Source organism: Molossus molossus, unplaced genomic scaffold (genome assembly GCF_014108415.1).
Source record: "Molossus molossus isolate mMolMol1 unplaced genomic scaffold, mMolMol1.p scaffold_m16_p_1, whole genome shotgun sequence".
NCBI classification, from domain to species: Eukaryota; Metazoa; Chordata; class Mammalia; order Chiroptera; family Molossidae; genus Molossus; species Molossus molossus.
The window spans coordinates 218,989,482-219,003,627 of NW_023425344.1; the positions used below are offsets into that span (position 1 = coordinate 218,989,482).

The 14,146-nt window shown below is 45.0% G+C and overlaps 1 protein-coding gene across 2 annotated transcripts in view; it reads right to left on the minus strand.

Moving 5' to 3' along the window:
- The window catches only part of SPTB (spectrin beta, erythrocytic), a 124,225-nt gene that overhangs the window by 65,998 nt on the left and 44,081 nt on the right, over positions 1–14,146 (minus strand). The window lies entirely within an intron of this gene.

A 14,146-nucleotide genomic window follows, 5' to 3' on the forward strand; every position in this document is an offset into this window, starting at 1 on the left:
GTGGGAAGCTAGAGGCATCAGGCTAGGTCCTGAATGTTTGGGCCTTTGGAAAATGACTAAGTTTCCTTCAGCCTTAATTTCCTCACCTGTATCTGCCATTAAGTCAACTCCCTAGGGACCTTAAGGGACCTCCTAGATCAAGTCTGTAAGAGCGGACAGGGAGCCCAGAGCCTTCACACCCAAGAGGGCAAGAGGGGGTGGGGTGGAGAGGCTGTGAGGCAGACAAATGACACGTGTCCACAACTAGTGAGCTGTCAGGTAAACCACTCCCTCCACAAATGTGTGCACACACACACCACACACATACACACGCACTCACATGCCATGCACAGACACACACCCAAGCAGGCACACACTGGAACGAGAAACGAAGCAAGCTCACCAATCTAAGCGTGACTGCAGGGCTAGAGTCCTTGTTTTTCAGACCGAATCACTTCAGACTCTTTTTTCCCCAGTCTGATTAATCAATCCCACCACATCCTTTCGAGGTAAGACAGGAGCCAGAATTATCCTCCCTAATTGCACAAGGGAGAAAACCAAGCCTACTACAGGACGAGGCCTCCCCAAGGTCATCTAGGAAATTACTGCTGTGGCTGGGACCACAGGCCAGGCTGCAGCCAGTTTATCCCCTTCGACCAGGCCGATTTTAGAGCAGCAAGTGGGAAAAGAACATGGTACATGGGGACGGAGGACATGCCCCAGCGTCCAGAACTTGGCACAGGTGTTAGCTACTCAGGGACGGGAAGGTGCAAGGTGGAAAAGCCAGGCATTACCCCAAACACAGCATGCCGCGATGCCAGGCCTGTATCCAAGAACATCCCTGTCCCTTTGGAAAACCTGTCACTTCTACAGATGGACACACTACTTCCAAGGCTGACATTTCCTACCCAACTGGCTGGGCAGAGGCAGCTGGGAAGGACTCCCGACCCCACATGCTTGTCCCCACTTTCCAGAAGGGGAACTGTAGCTGGCTCTGACGGGCCAAGGGACCAGGCACCCAGAAGGGCTGAGCTGCCAGATGCAGGAGGCGAGGTGAGATGAGATCCTGCGTGCAGGAGGTAACCGGACCCTGGCTCTCCTTGTCTTGGGCTATTTTTAAGAGTGGCTGCGAGAGGCCCAGGCCACAGGGCTGGGGGAGTGAGATTACCTTTGCTGTGGCTCCGTAAATAAGTCTGCCCCAGAAAGATGAGCCTGAGCAGGCAGCCCGGCAGCCCAGCATTCAAGACAAGATTGATGGCCCCGGGTGCAGGAGAGCAGCCACTACACAGCCATTCATCCTGCTTAGAGACGCCATGCCCTGCGACTGCGGCTCAGGGAAGACAGCAGCCAGGCAGCGGCTGCCCGGACGTGGAAAAACACACGTGTGAGTCTAAATACACAAGTCTAGAGTTCTCTTTTCGTTTTTGTTTTTTGTTTCCTAGAAGGGTCAAGTCCCTGAAGACAAACACCAAGGAAAGAAGATTCAGACACTAAAGGGAAGCCCTCTTCCTCCTGCCCCAGCCGTGCCCACCAGCGGCCTGCCCAGATGGCGCTCCACCGGAGCTGGGGGCAGGGTAGTGAGCATAGCAGCAAGGAGAGAATCCTGGAGAATCTAAGTGTGAGACACAGAAAATGAGAAAACTACAGATGGTTATTCCAGAAAAACAAAACAAAACCCCAAAAAACCCTTGATGCCTAAAACCAAATGTAACCCAGTGCTTTCCCATGTCCCCCATGTCCCCCATGTCTATTTCCACTACTGTCAAAATGTCCCCCTGAAGGCCTGGCAATAAAGAGACCATCAGGACTGAAAAGAACAGCATATGTTGGGGCTCATGTCTGGGATACCTAACTAAACAGGGAGCCGCAGAAATGACGTTGAGACTGGTATCTAGACGAGGGAATCTGGTAACGTTCTGAAGGCTGTAAGTCATCTACGCATCTCGGTGGCCCTCCAGGAGGATGGAGGGCGGCAAGTCCCTGGTGAACCGTAGACCCTAGGCTGGACCTCGTTCCCCTGCCATGAAACCCAGGAAAAAGGGTATAAGTAGTAGCTCCTTGTCCAAACACTCCCCAATTCACCGTCAAGCTCCCAAGAAGTCCTTCTCATAACCTGCCAGACCCTGGTCAAACTGTCGGTGGGTCTCCTCTGGCCTGTGTGACTCTGTGCCCAGGAGAGCCCACCTTCCCTGTCCACCTACCTGCCTGACTAGCAGCCGCGCAGGCCTGTCTCTAAACGCAGTCCACAGGCTCACCCTCACCCAGGGAGCTTGGCCAGCCCCTGAACCCAGGTTATATTTTGAGCAGCAGGGGTCCCTAGAAGACTTGCCCGCAGCTCAGTACAGAAAAGCTCATCCGAGTTCACAGGACACTCACTGGCAGAAGGAGTGCCCACTTGCTAAGTCGAATTCACAACATCACTGACGAAATCCATAGCTCCACCCTTCCCATGTGTGCCCAAGAACCCATCCGCTTCTGAGATCAGGTGTTAGGCCTCAGAACCTCAGCCTCCCGTGCTGTGCAGGGGCAGCTGCTCCCCGCCTGCAGGGCGCTGCTGGAGTCCTGGCCCGACCTCACCTCAGCCCTCCCCCCAGTGCTGAGCAGAAGAGGATGGACGTGCTTCTCTTCTCCTTCCCATGCCATCTCCTCTTCTCTGGGCCACACAAGTATGAGAAACAACAAAGCTACTTCAGGAGTGGGAACTGGGGGCATGCAGGCTGATGCCGCTCTGCCTTAGCAGCGTCCCAGGCGGAGGCTGTTGCAACAGCACGGACACCATCTTCCTTAAACAGAGAATTCAGACCCACTCTGCCTTTATTTTCTCTCTGGCTGTAAGGTTTGACCCTTCACCTGCTGTCTAGTTTGTACTGCCCCAAACCTGCTTTTTAAATAATTTTGGTACTACGGCAACCCAGGTCAGGAGATTAAACCCTGAGGTTTCTTTGGGAACTTTCCTGCCCATGCATTCACAATACATACTCACAGACACCTTAAATGGTCAAATATGCAATCACTAAAACAGCATGAGAGAATAAATGAATGAACAAAACCAGCATCAGAGCCAACGAGACACCCAGTGCAGAGTACTCTAACTGTCCTGAACCTCTTCCCCAACCCCAAGCTCCAGCGGCTCCTCCATCAGTCCACCAGACATCTCTACCTAGAGATCACAACTCAGCCTCAATATGGCTGAGACTGAGCACATGGCTCCCAGGACAGGGTTTCACCACATGGGTGACAGTGAGGCCTGGGTAAGCATGCCACCTGGGTGACCTTTCCAGCACATGGACATTACCACCAGTGCCTGGACGAAGCTGCTTCCCCTCTCCAGAGCACACTCTGCCTTTCCACACTGTAGTTTCCCTCCCAACCTGCCTGGTTCCCAGTCCATCAGTGGCAGAGTGTGGTTTGGGTTTCTTAAATTTCAAGATTCCTACCCATGGTTGCCACCATCAAGGATCTCTATGCATTTGCAATGCCCTGGTCATTCTAGTCCACTGCCATTTGGGAAGTCCTTACCCAGACCCTCTGCTCCAGTTTCTGTCCCCAGGCAGGGACTTCAGGCATACATGTCACAACTTGTTCACCCTCATCATAAAAAATCTCTTACTAAGAACTGGCTCTGTTATGCTGCAGCTGCTGGAGGGGGGGTGGGGGATGGAATCATGGCCCCAACAGTTCTTACAGAGATTTGGTTGGGGAACAGGTGCAGCTCAGCTCTGATACAGGGATTGTCCCATTAGCCCTTTATCTTAACAGCATCTATCAGCACCTCATGTTCTACACAATGGCAAATGTCCACTGGAAATGATTAAAAGAGACAGGAGAGATGATACTCTTAATATACATAATTTTCAAAGACCATCCACTATGGTAGTTGAATTGAAAGTCGGTGCCCAATTTCTCATCTTCCTTGAAGAATTTTCCAGAATGTCCACAGTGACCTCTCTCTGATGAAAACTGCACAAGGGGGCAGTGAAGTGTCAACACTGGAAGTGGTCAAGAAGGGGTCAAAATAATCACTGAGATATTTTTAATTAAGCAATTGATTCAGAAAAGATCATCAAAAAATAAAAGCATTAGGTAAGAGGTTGATAGGAGCTATATAATAAGATCAAGTTCCCAACACTTGAAGTCACTGAGGAATACTTAACATTACTAAGAACAGGAGAAGAAAAATGGCGGCGGAGTGAAGGGAGCTACACAGACCGTCTCCCAGAACCAAACTGGAATTACAACTATAACACAGACAAATCGACGGGAAAAACCAACAGAAAAGCAGCTTGCGAGGACCATACAACGAGGGACACCGACTCGATCCCGGTAGGCTTGCGAAGGCGCGAGACGGGGCTGGGAGCCCACGGTCGGCAGCTCGGCAGCGGCCTTAGCTAGGAGCAGCGCCCTCGGGTTACACTCCCAGGCGGCCCCACAGCGCAGAGCCGGGACAGAGGCTGCAACAGCCACAGCCACTCACCTTGGGCTCCTGCAGAGGGAGGGCAGACTGGACTGGAACTGCGTCGGGACACTCGGGGTTTGGAGGGCGCTCAGAGCTTTGGCTGAGTGCAGCCACTCAGGACGGTGGCCACATTGCACCTTCCCAGGGCTCTGAGGAGAGGCAGCAGCCCCTCCCTCGGAGATCCAACCCCACCCTGTGGGCCATTGAAGTGCTAATTGAGGCTCACTAACAACCAGCATCTGCCCCACCCTTGTGAAAGCCCCTTGGCTGAGCACCAGAGGGAGTTTTTCAATCAACTGACAACCCCAAACTCATCAATTAACATAGACTGCTAGCTTCCAGGCAAAAAGCTAGAGGATAACAGTACTTTTCCTGGGCTGGCAACTTTAACCAGGAAAGTAAGACTTGACAGTGGTGTTCAACGCGGGTCCTCCCTCGCTCATCTAAACACAGGAGAGGGAGCCACAAACAGCAGAACACCAACACCCACAGGGAGAACTTGACAGGCTCCAAAGCCCACAGTGATAGCCAAAATGGTGAAACACAGAAACAGAAGCCAAATGAAAGAGCAAGACACCTCCACCGAAGATGAGATCAATGTGGAGCAATTAGGCATGTTAACAGAGCTAGAATTCAGAGCCATGATCTTGAGGAAGCTGAACAGCATGAGTAAGGACATAGAGACACTGAAAATAAGCCAATTGGAAATTAAAAACCAACAAGAAGAGATAAAAAATGACATATCAGAAATGAAAAACACATTGGAAGGTTTAAAAAGCAGAGTAGGGGAAGCTGAGGACCGGATCAGTGAATTAGAAGACAGGGTAGAAAAAATCAACGAATCAGAAAAACAAAAGGAAAAAACTATTAAAAAACAGGAAGACAGCTTAAGAGAACTATGGGACAACTGGAAACGTAATAATATTCGCATCATAGGAGTCCCCGAAGAAGAAGAAAAGGAGCAAGGGATAGAGAATATATTCAAAAAAATAGTGAGAGAAAACTTCCCTAATTTGGTGAAGGAAGAAGGCATTCAAGTTCAAGAAGCACAGAGAGTCCCAAGTAAGAAGAACCCAAACAGGCCCACACCAAGACACATAGTAATTAAAATGCCACAAATTAAAGACAAAGAGAGAATCCTAAAAGCAGCAAGAGATAAGCAACAGGTCACCTACAAAGGGAACCCCATAAGGCTCTCATCTGACTTCTCACAAGAAACACTACAGGCCAGAAGAGAATGGCATGAAGTAATCAAAGTCATGAAAAACAAGAATCTGAATCCAAGACTACTCTACCCAGCAAGACTATCATTCAAAATAGAAGATCAAATAAAGAGCTTCCCAGACAAAAAAAGGCTAAGGGAATACATTAGCACCAAACCAGCACTGCAAGAAATGTTAAAAGGACTGCTGTAATTAGCAGTAGAAATGAAAGAAAAATAGAACCACACTAAACAAAAATGGCAATAAATAAGTACATATCAATAATCACCTTAAACGTAAATGGATTGAATGCTCCCATAAAGAGACACAGAGTAGCTGATTGGATAAGAAAGCATGACTCATCTATATGTTGTTTACAAGAGACCCACCTCTCAACAAAAGACTCACATAGGTTGAAAGTGAAGGGATGGAAAAAAATTTTCCAAGCAAATGGAAAGCAAAAAAAAGCTGGGGTAGCAATTCTCATATCTGATAAAATAGATTTCAAAATGAAGACCATAACTAGAGACAAAGACGGCCACTACATAATATTGAAAGGATCTATCCAACAGGAAGATATAACCTTGATAAACATATATGCTCCCAATATAGGAGCACCGAAATATATTAAAAATCTTCTGGAGGACTTCCAAGGAGAAATTGACAACAATACAATCATAGCAGGGGACTTCAACACCCCGTTGACAGCACTGGATAGATCCTCTAGGCAAAAAATTAGCAAGCAAACAGAGACTCTAAATGAAGCACTAGACCAAATGGATTTAATAGATATCTACAGAGAATTACACCCCAAAACTACAGAATACACATTCTTCTCAAGTGCACATGGGACATTCTCAAAGATAGACCACATGATAGGACACAAACTAAATCTCTACAAGTTCAAGAAGATTGAAATCATATCAAGCATCTTCTCAGATCACAATGGCATGAAACTAGAAATCAATTGCAACAAGAACATGCAAAGACATTTCAACACATGGAGGCTAAATAGCATGTTATTAAACAATGAATGGGTCACCGAGGAGATCAAGGAAGAAATTAAAAACTTCCTGGAAACCAATGAAAATGAACACACAACAACACAAAATCTATGGGATGCAGCGAAAGCAGTTCTGAGAGGGAAGTTCATAGCAGGCCTACCTCAAAAAACAAGAAAAATTTCTAATTGACTGTCTAACCTCACAACTTAAAGAATTAGAAAGCAAACAAAAAGAAACCCCCAGAGCAAGTAGAAGGAAGGAAATAGTAAAGATCAGAGCAGAAATAAATGACATAGAGACCAAAAAAACAATTCAAAGGATCAATGAAACAAAGAGCTGGTTTTTCGAAAAGATAAACAAGATTGATGGACCCTTAGCTAGACTCACCAAGAAACAAAGGGAGAGAACCCAAATACACAAAATCAGAAATGAAAGAGGAGAAGTAACAACCAACACCACGGAAATACAAAAGATCGTTAACAACTACTATGAACAACTATATGGCAACAAATTCGACAATCTAAGCAAAATGGACAAATTTCTAGAAACACAGTCTCCCAAAACTATTCCCAGAAGAGATAGAAAACTTGAACAGACCAATAACAACTAAGGAAATTGAAGAGGTAATCAAGACTCTCCCAGCAAACAAAAGCCCAGGCCCAGATGGCTTCACGGGGGAGTTTTACCGAACATTCAAAAAAGAACTAACACCCATTCTCCTCAAACTATTTCAAAACATTCAAGAAGAAGGAAGACTTCCAAACACGTTCTATGAGGCCAGCATAATTCTAATTCCAAAACCAGAAAAAGACACTACGAAGAAAGAAAACTACAGGCCAATATCCCTGATGAACATAGACGCCAAAATCCTGAACAAAATATTAGCAAATCGAATCCAGAAATACATCAAAAAAATTATTCACCAAGATCAAGTGGGATTCATTCCGGGGATGCAAGGCTGGTACAATATTCGCAAATCAATAAACGTGATACACCACATAAACAAAATGAAGAATAAAAACCACATGATCATATCAATAGATGCTGAAAAAGCATTCGACAAAATCCAGCATCCATTTCTGATAAAAACGCTCAGCAATGTAGGAATAGAGGGATCATATCTCGACATAATAAAGGCCATATATGAAAGACCTACAGCCAACATCATACTCAATGGACAGAAACTAAAAACATTTCCATTAAGAACAGGAACAAGACAGGGATGTCCACTCTCGCCACTCTTATTTAACATTGTACTGGAAGTCTTAGCCACAGCAATCAGACATGAAGAAAAAATAAAAGGGATCCAAATTGGAAAGGAGGAAGTGAAACTGTCATTATTTGCAGATGACATGATATTGTACATAGAAAACCCTAAAGACTCCATCAAAAATCTATTAGACTTAATAAATGAATTTGGAAAAGTAGCAGGATACAAAATTAATGTCAAGAAATCAACGGCATTCTTGTACATCAATGATGAACTCACAGAAAGAGAAACTGAAAAAACAATCCCATTTACCATTGCGCCAAAAAAATTACGATACCTAGGAATAAACTTAACCAAAGAAGTAAAGGACCTATATGCAGAAAACTACAGGTCATTGAAAAAAGAAATAGAGGAAGATATAAAAAAGTGGAAGCACATACCCTGTTCATGGATTGGAAGAATTAACATAATTAAAATGTCCATACTACCCAAAGCAATCTATAGATTCAATGCAATCCCCATCAAAATACCAACGACATATTTCATAGAACTAGAACAAATACTTCAAAAGTTCATATGGAACCAAAAAAGACCCCGAATAGCCACAGCAATCTTGAAAAAGAAGAACAAAGTAGGTGGTATCACAATACCAGATATCAGGTTATACTACAAAGTGACTGTAACCAAAACAGCCTGGTACTGGCACAAGAACAGGCATATAGACCAGTGGAACAGAACTGAAAACCCAGAAATGGACCCAAGGCAATATGCTCAATTAATATTTGACAAAGGTGGCAAGAGCATACAGTGGAGTAAAGACAGCCTCTTTAATAAATGGTGTTGGGAAAATTGGACAGCTACATGCAAAAAAATGAAACTAGACCATCAACTTACACCATACACAAAAATAAACTCAAAATGGATAAAAGACTTAAATGTGACCCAGGAATCCATAAAAATCCTAGAAGAAAATGTAGGCAACAAAATTTCGGACATCATACGGAGCAGAATTTTCACTGATACATCACCTAAGGCAACAGAAATAAAGGAGAAAATGAACACATGGGACTACATCAAACTAAAAAGCTTCTGCACAGCAAAAGAAACAATCATCAAAATGGAAAGGCAACCCACTGTATGGGAGAACATCATTGCCAATGATATATCAGATAAGGGGTTAATTTCCAATATATATAGAGTGCTCATACAACTCCACAAAAGGAAGACAAAGAACCCAATTAAAAAATGGGCAGAGGAGATGAATAGACACCTCTCCAAACAGGACATACAAATGGCTAAGAGACATATGAAGAAATGCTCAACATCATTAATCATCAGAGAGATGCAAATTAAAACAACAATGAGGTATCACCTCACACCTGTCAGAATGGCCGCCATCAACAAATCATCAAACAACAAGTGTTGGCGAGGGTGTGGAGAAAAGGGGACTCTAATACACTGCTGGTGGGAATGCAGACTGGTGCAGCCGCTATGGAAAACAATATGGTGCTACCTCAAAAAATTAAAAATTGAACTTCCATTTGACCCAGTGATCCCACTGCTGGGAATATACCCTAAGAAGCCTGAAACACCAATCAGGAAGAATATATGTACCCCCATGTTCATAGCAGCACTATTTACAATAGCTAAGATCTGGAAACAGCCCAAGTGTCCACCAGTAGACGAATGGATAAAAAAGCTGTGGTACATATACACAATGGAGTACTATGCAGCGGTAAGAAAGAAAGATCTCTTATCCTTTGAGACGACATGGAGGGACCTGGAAAGTATTATCCTAAGTGAAAGAAGCCAAGCAGAAAAAGACAAATACCACATGATCTCACTTATATACGGAATATAATGAACATAACAGTCTGAGGAATACAGTAGACCCAGACACATGGAAGTAGGGCACAGACTGACATCCCTCAGAAGAGGGGATGGGGGGTGGGGGGGTGGGAAGAGATAAACCACAGAACTTATATGCATGTATGCATGACCAATGGACATGGACAACTAAGCCGGGGACAGGGTGGAGGGTGGTTGGGGTGGGGGGGGGTGCCAATGGGTTAAAAAGGTAAAATATCTGTAACAAAAAAATAAAAATTCATTAAAAAAAAAAAATTAATAAAAAAGAAAGAAAGAAAAAAAAAAAAACATTACTAAGAACAGAACAGCTAGATACTGTCTCCTGATCTAATGCAGTATAAACAAAGGACATATCATGACCAATTACATTCTTGTCAAAAAAGTTGAACCTCAATCTGATCAAGACTTTAGAGCTAACTTTACATTTACAGGAATTATAGGAGCTCAAGAGACAAGTTAAATGACAACACCAGGAAGCAAATAAACCGAGAATGTGGGACATTCTGCAGACAACTGACTCCATTTTTTTTGACAAGGCAATGACATTAACACACACACACACACACACACACACACACACACACACAAGCGGCAAAGAGAAGGGACTGCTGTAGATGAAAAGACACTTAGGAGATGTAACAGCTGAATGCTTTGTGTACCCTCTTTGGATTTTGACTCAAATAACTATCAAAACACATTTTTGAGACAATCAGGTAAATCTGAATTATAGACTCAATACTGGATTGATGACCAGGAATTATAATCAATTATGTTAGATGTGATAATGGCATTGCGTTATGTAAGAAAATGAACATATTTTTTAGAGATGCTGAAGAATGTAGGGGGTGGGGCATGATGTCACCTGGGATTTGCTTAAATATGCTTCAGCAGATGAAGCAAGTGGGGAACCCCTAATAAGTGTTGACTTGGGGTGATCCACACATAGGGAGGTTCATAATACTATTCTCTCTACTTTTGATATATATTCGAAACTTTGTACAATAAAAATGTTCTTTTGCTAAATTTAAATTTTATCAGTTTTATAAAAAAGTCATATGGCCTGGCCGGTATGGCTCAGTGGTTGAGCGTCGACCCATGCACCAAGAGGTCGCCAGTTTGATTCCCGGTCAGGAGACACGCCCAGGTTGTGGGCCCAATCCTCAGTGGGGGCATGCAGGAGGCGGCCAGTCAATGTTCTCTTTCCTCGATGTTTCTCTCTCTCTCTCCCCCCCTTCCTTCCACTCTCTAAAAAATATCAATAAAGAAAACAAACAAACAAACAACAGCCATATGCCCTAAGTACACTGGATCGTAGAGTAAAAGTCAACCCCTTCCCATGGCCCTGCTACCCAGCGTGGTCTGGCTTCTGCCTCCCTCTCCAAGCTCATCTCCCTACACATGCCACAAGCCACCTGCAAGCCTCCTTTCAGTTCTTCCAACCTGCCGTTCCTCCCCCAGCTCAGGCTCTTCTGCACGCTGTGCCCTCAGCCCGGGACGCTTCCTGGAGCACCTCTGCACATCTGGCTCCTTCTCATTCCTCAGGTCTCCTCTTAGGTATCACTCCCTTGTGGAAGTCTTCCCGAGCACCTGAAGTCCTTCGTCACCCTCAGTCTGGCGCCCTGCTTGACCCCTACATCACACTCATCATGATTGTAGTGACTCCTATATCTGCCAGTTTGCTCACCGACAGCATGGTCCAGGCACTGCCGGTGATGTCCATCTGCTGGAAAGGTCACCCACAGGTGGAATGCTGGGCCTCTCCCTGCCTAGACTTCAGGTTCCTTGCAGGCAGCAGCCATGTCTGTCTTATTCACTTTGTATCCAGGGCCTAGCACTGTACTTGGGACAGACAGGTTCTTAATGAATTTTCTCCTCCTCCTAGAGACCTAAGCTCAAACTCTGGATTCTCTTTAAACCCCTCTGGCCCACTATATACCCTGACCCATGCACCGCCCATTCAGTCATTCACTTACATGTAGTGAGTGCTTATTTAAAATGTATTCATCCCCAAGGCCAGTCATTACACCTCTGCAAAGTATCTTCCATTCATCATTTCTTTATGTTCTAAAGCTTCCACTTCACTTCAGGCTCTTACCATTTCCCACCTGGACTTGTGTGACGGTCCATCTCTGTTCATACTCAACCTCTTCAATCCATCTTGCACAGCCCTTCTCCATAAGCTTTCAGCAACAATGTCGCACACAGTCTGATCCAAAGCCCTGCGCCATCTGGTGCTGAGCTCATACTCTCTCTCATGCTAGCTCTGCTCCAGCCAGGAGGGTCCCCTGTCCCCCATCCCCACCATTGCGTCATGTGCCTCTCCAACCTTACTCGTGTCACATCCCATATGCTGACATGTAGGCACCTCTCCTCTTTTCTTGCAATTTAAAACAAATGTAATTTTCAAACATTTAGAACCACGATACATAACGTTTTCCTAGAACCTGAGTAACATTGTCTTTCTCCTCCTATCCAGCCTCATGGGTCCTCCACCGTCTCGATGTCCCAGTGAAGGCGGCAGTCAAGGCTTGGGGAAAGCTGGTGATGATCTGTGTACTCACTCCCTTCAGGCCCAGTCCCTACCCTCAATTTCAGTGCTGTTGCTGGGTGAGGCCAGATCCCCACCATCCTTCCCTCTGTCCATCCTTCCAATCCTGGGAGGACGGTGAGTCTTTAGCTTTTCTCCCTTCGTCTTCATTTTCACATGCTCAGGTCTTTCCTATCTTAAGTAAAACTCCTCGTTGCCATCCTTTCTCTCTTCCCTTTCAGGGTCAAAGTCCTTGACAAAATTACCAAGGATATGAACAAGCTGTTTACAGAAAAGGAAGATACTCAAGGTCATTAGTTACCCAAGAAATTCAGATTAAATTAAGGCAAACATCATCTGGATAATGTAAGATGCAGATGGTGACGACCAGAGTGGGGGTGTGGACTGGCCTCGCCATTCTGGAGGGCAGTCTGCCAGCTCTCAGGCAGGTTACCTATCTGTAACTCCATTCCCAGGCATGGAGAGCAAAGACATGCTCACTCGGGTCTAAAAGGAGGCTTATGCAAGGATGTTCAGTGCAGCAGTGACTGTGGTGGTGGAAAGGTGGAGAAAATAACCTGTGTCCATCACTGGGGGATGGACAGTAGAATGTGGAGAATGTACAAGGCAGCACTGGAGGATCTTAAAAAACATAGTACTGGATAAAATAAGAAACAGAAAGAAATCCATAACACACCATTGACATAATTAAAAAATATATGCATGTAAAACAATATATAAGAACATATACAAACAAAAGTAAAACTCCTAAAAACATAAAAATGGTTGCCTGTAGGTGGAGAGAGGGGAATAGAAAGGAAAATGGAAAAGAAAAGAACGAACAAACGAACCAACCAACCAACCAACCAACCAACCAACCAACCAACCAGGAGAGGAGCCTTGCCTAGAAAATGACGACGAACTGAGAGGTTGATGGCCTGCCTGGGCTGCTAAGGTAAAAATAGACACAGCACGTTTACGTACATTCACAAGAGCTTCCTCATCCCATATCTAACTTCTCAATCTACTGAAATCTGGCTTCCCCATCACTTCATGGAACTATTCTCTCCAAAGGGTACTAATGACACTGCCCTTCCTTGTTGCTTAAAACAACAGACACTTTTCCCGTCTCACTGACTTCTCAGAAGAATTAAGCTGTTGGCCATTCCAAAATTTCCTGAAATCACTTCCTTTGTCTTCCAGGACATGCTCCTTATTCTCTCTTAGCTCTCTGGCCCTTCCCCTGTGCCCTGTGGACACTTTCCCTCTCCCTGTCCTTGAATGGTGATGTTCTTCCCTGGGCCCGCTCTACTTCTTCCTGTCTACACACTCTCCTCAGGCTACTTGCTTCACTCCCATGGCTTGAATATCATCTCATGATGGTGGCTTCCAAAGCTATCTCCTCAACTCCCATCTATCACATTCCACTGCTTTCTGAACATCCACCTGGAAGAGCCACAGGCCCCTCCTACTTAGTATGACCCCCGATTGAATTGGTCACCATCCCTGTCCCAGTCCTTCCTGCCATGTTCCCTGTCCACCAATATCCCAATGGCCCAAACCCAAACCTGGGGTCATTCTTACCCCTTACTTTCTCTCCCAGTATCTCATCAACTTGTCTCCCTCTTTGTCTCTCAAATCTCTATCCTCTATCTCCACTGCTTCCTAATTTCTCGACACCATCATTTCAAGTCTAGTGATTTGCTGTTGATTTCTTTGTATCCTGTTTGCTCCTTTGCCTACCATCCCAACCCTTGCTCTATACTGTTGCCAGAGAGATCACCTTAGAATACAACGATGATGTCACTTCCATACTTCAATAGTTCTTCTCTATCTCAGAAGAAAGTTTAAAACCTTAATCAATCAGAGTCAAAGCTTTTCATGATCTACCCCCTACCT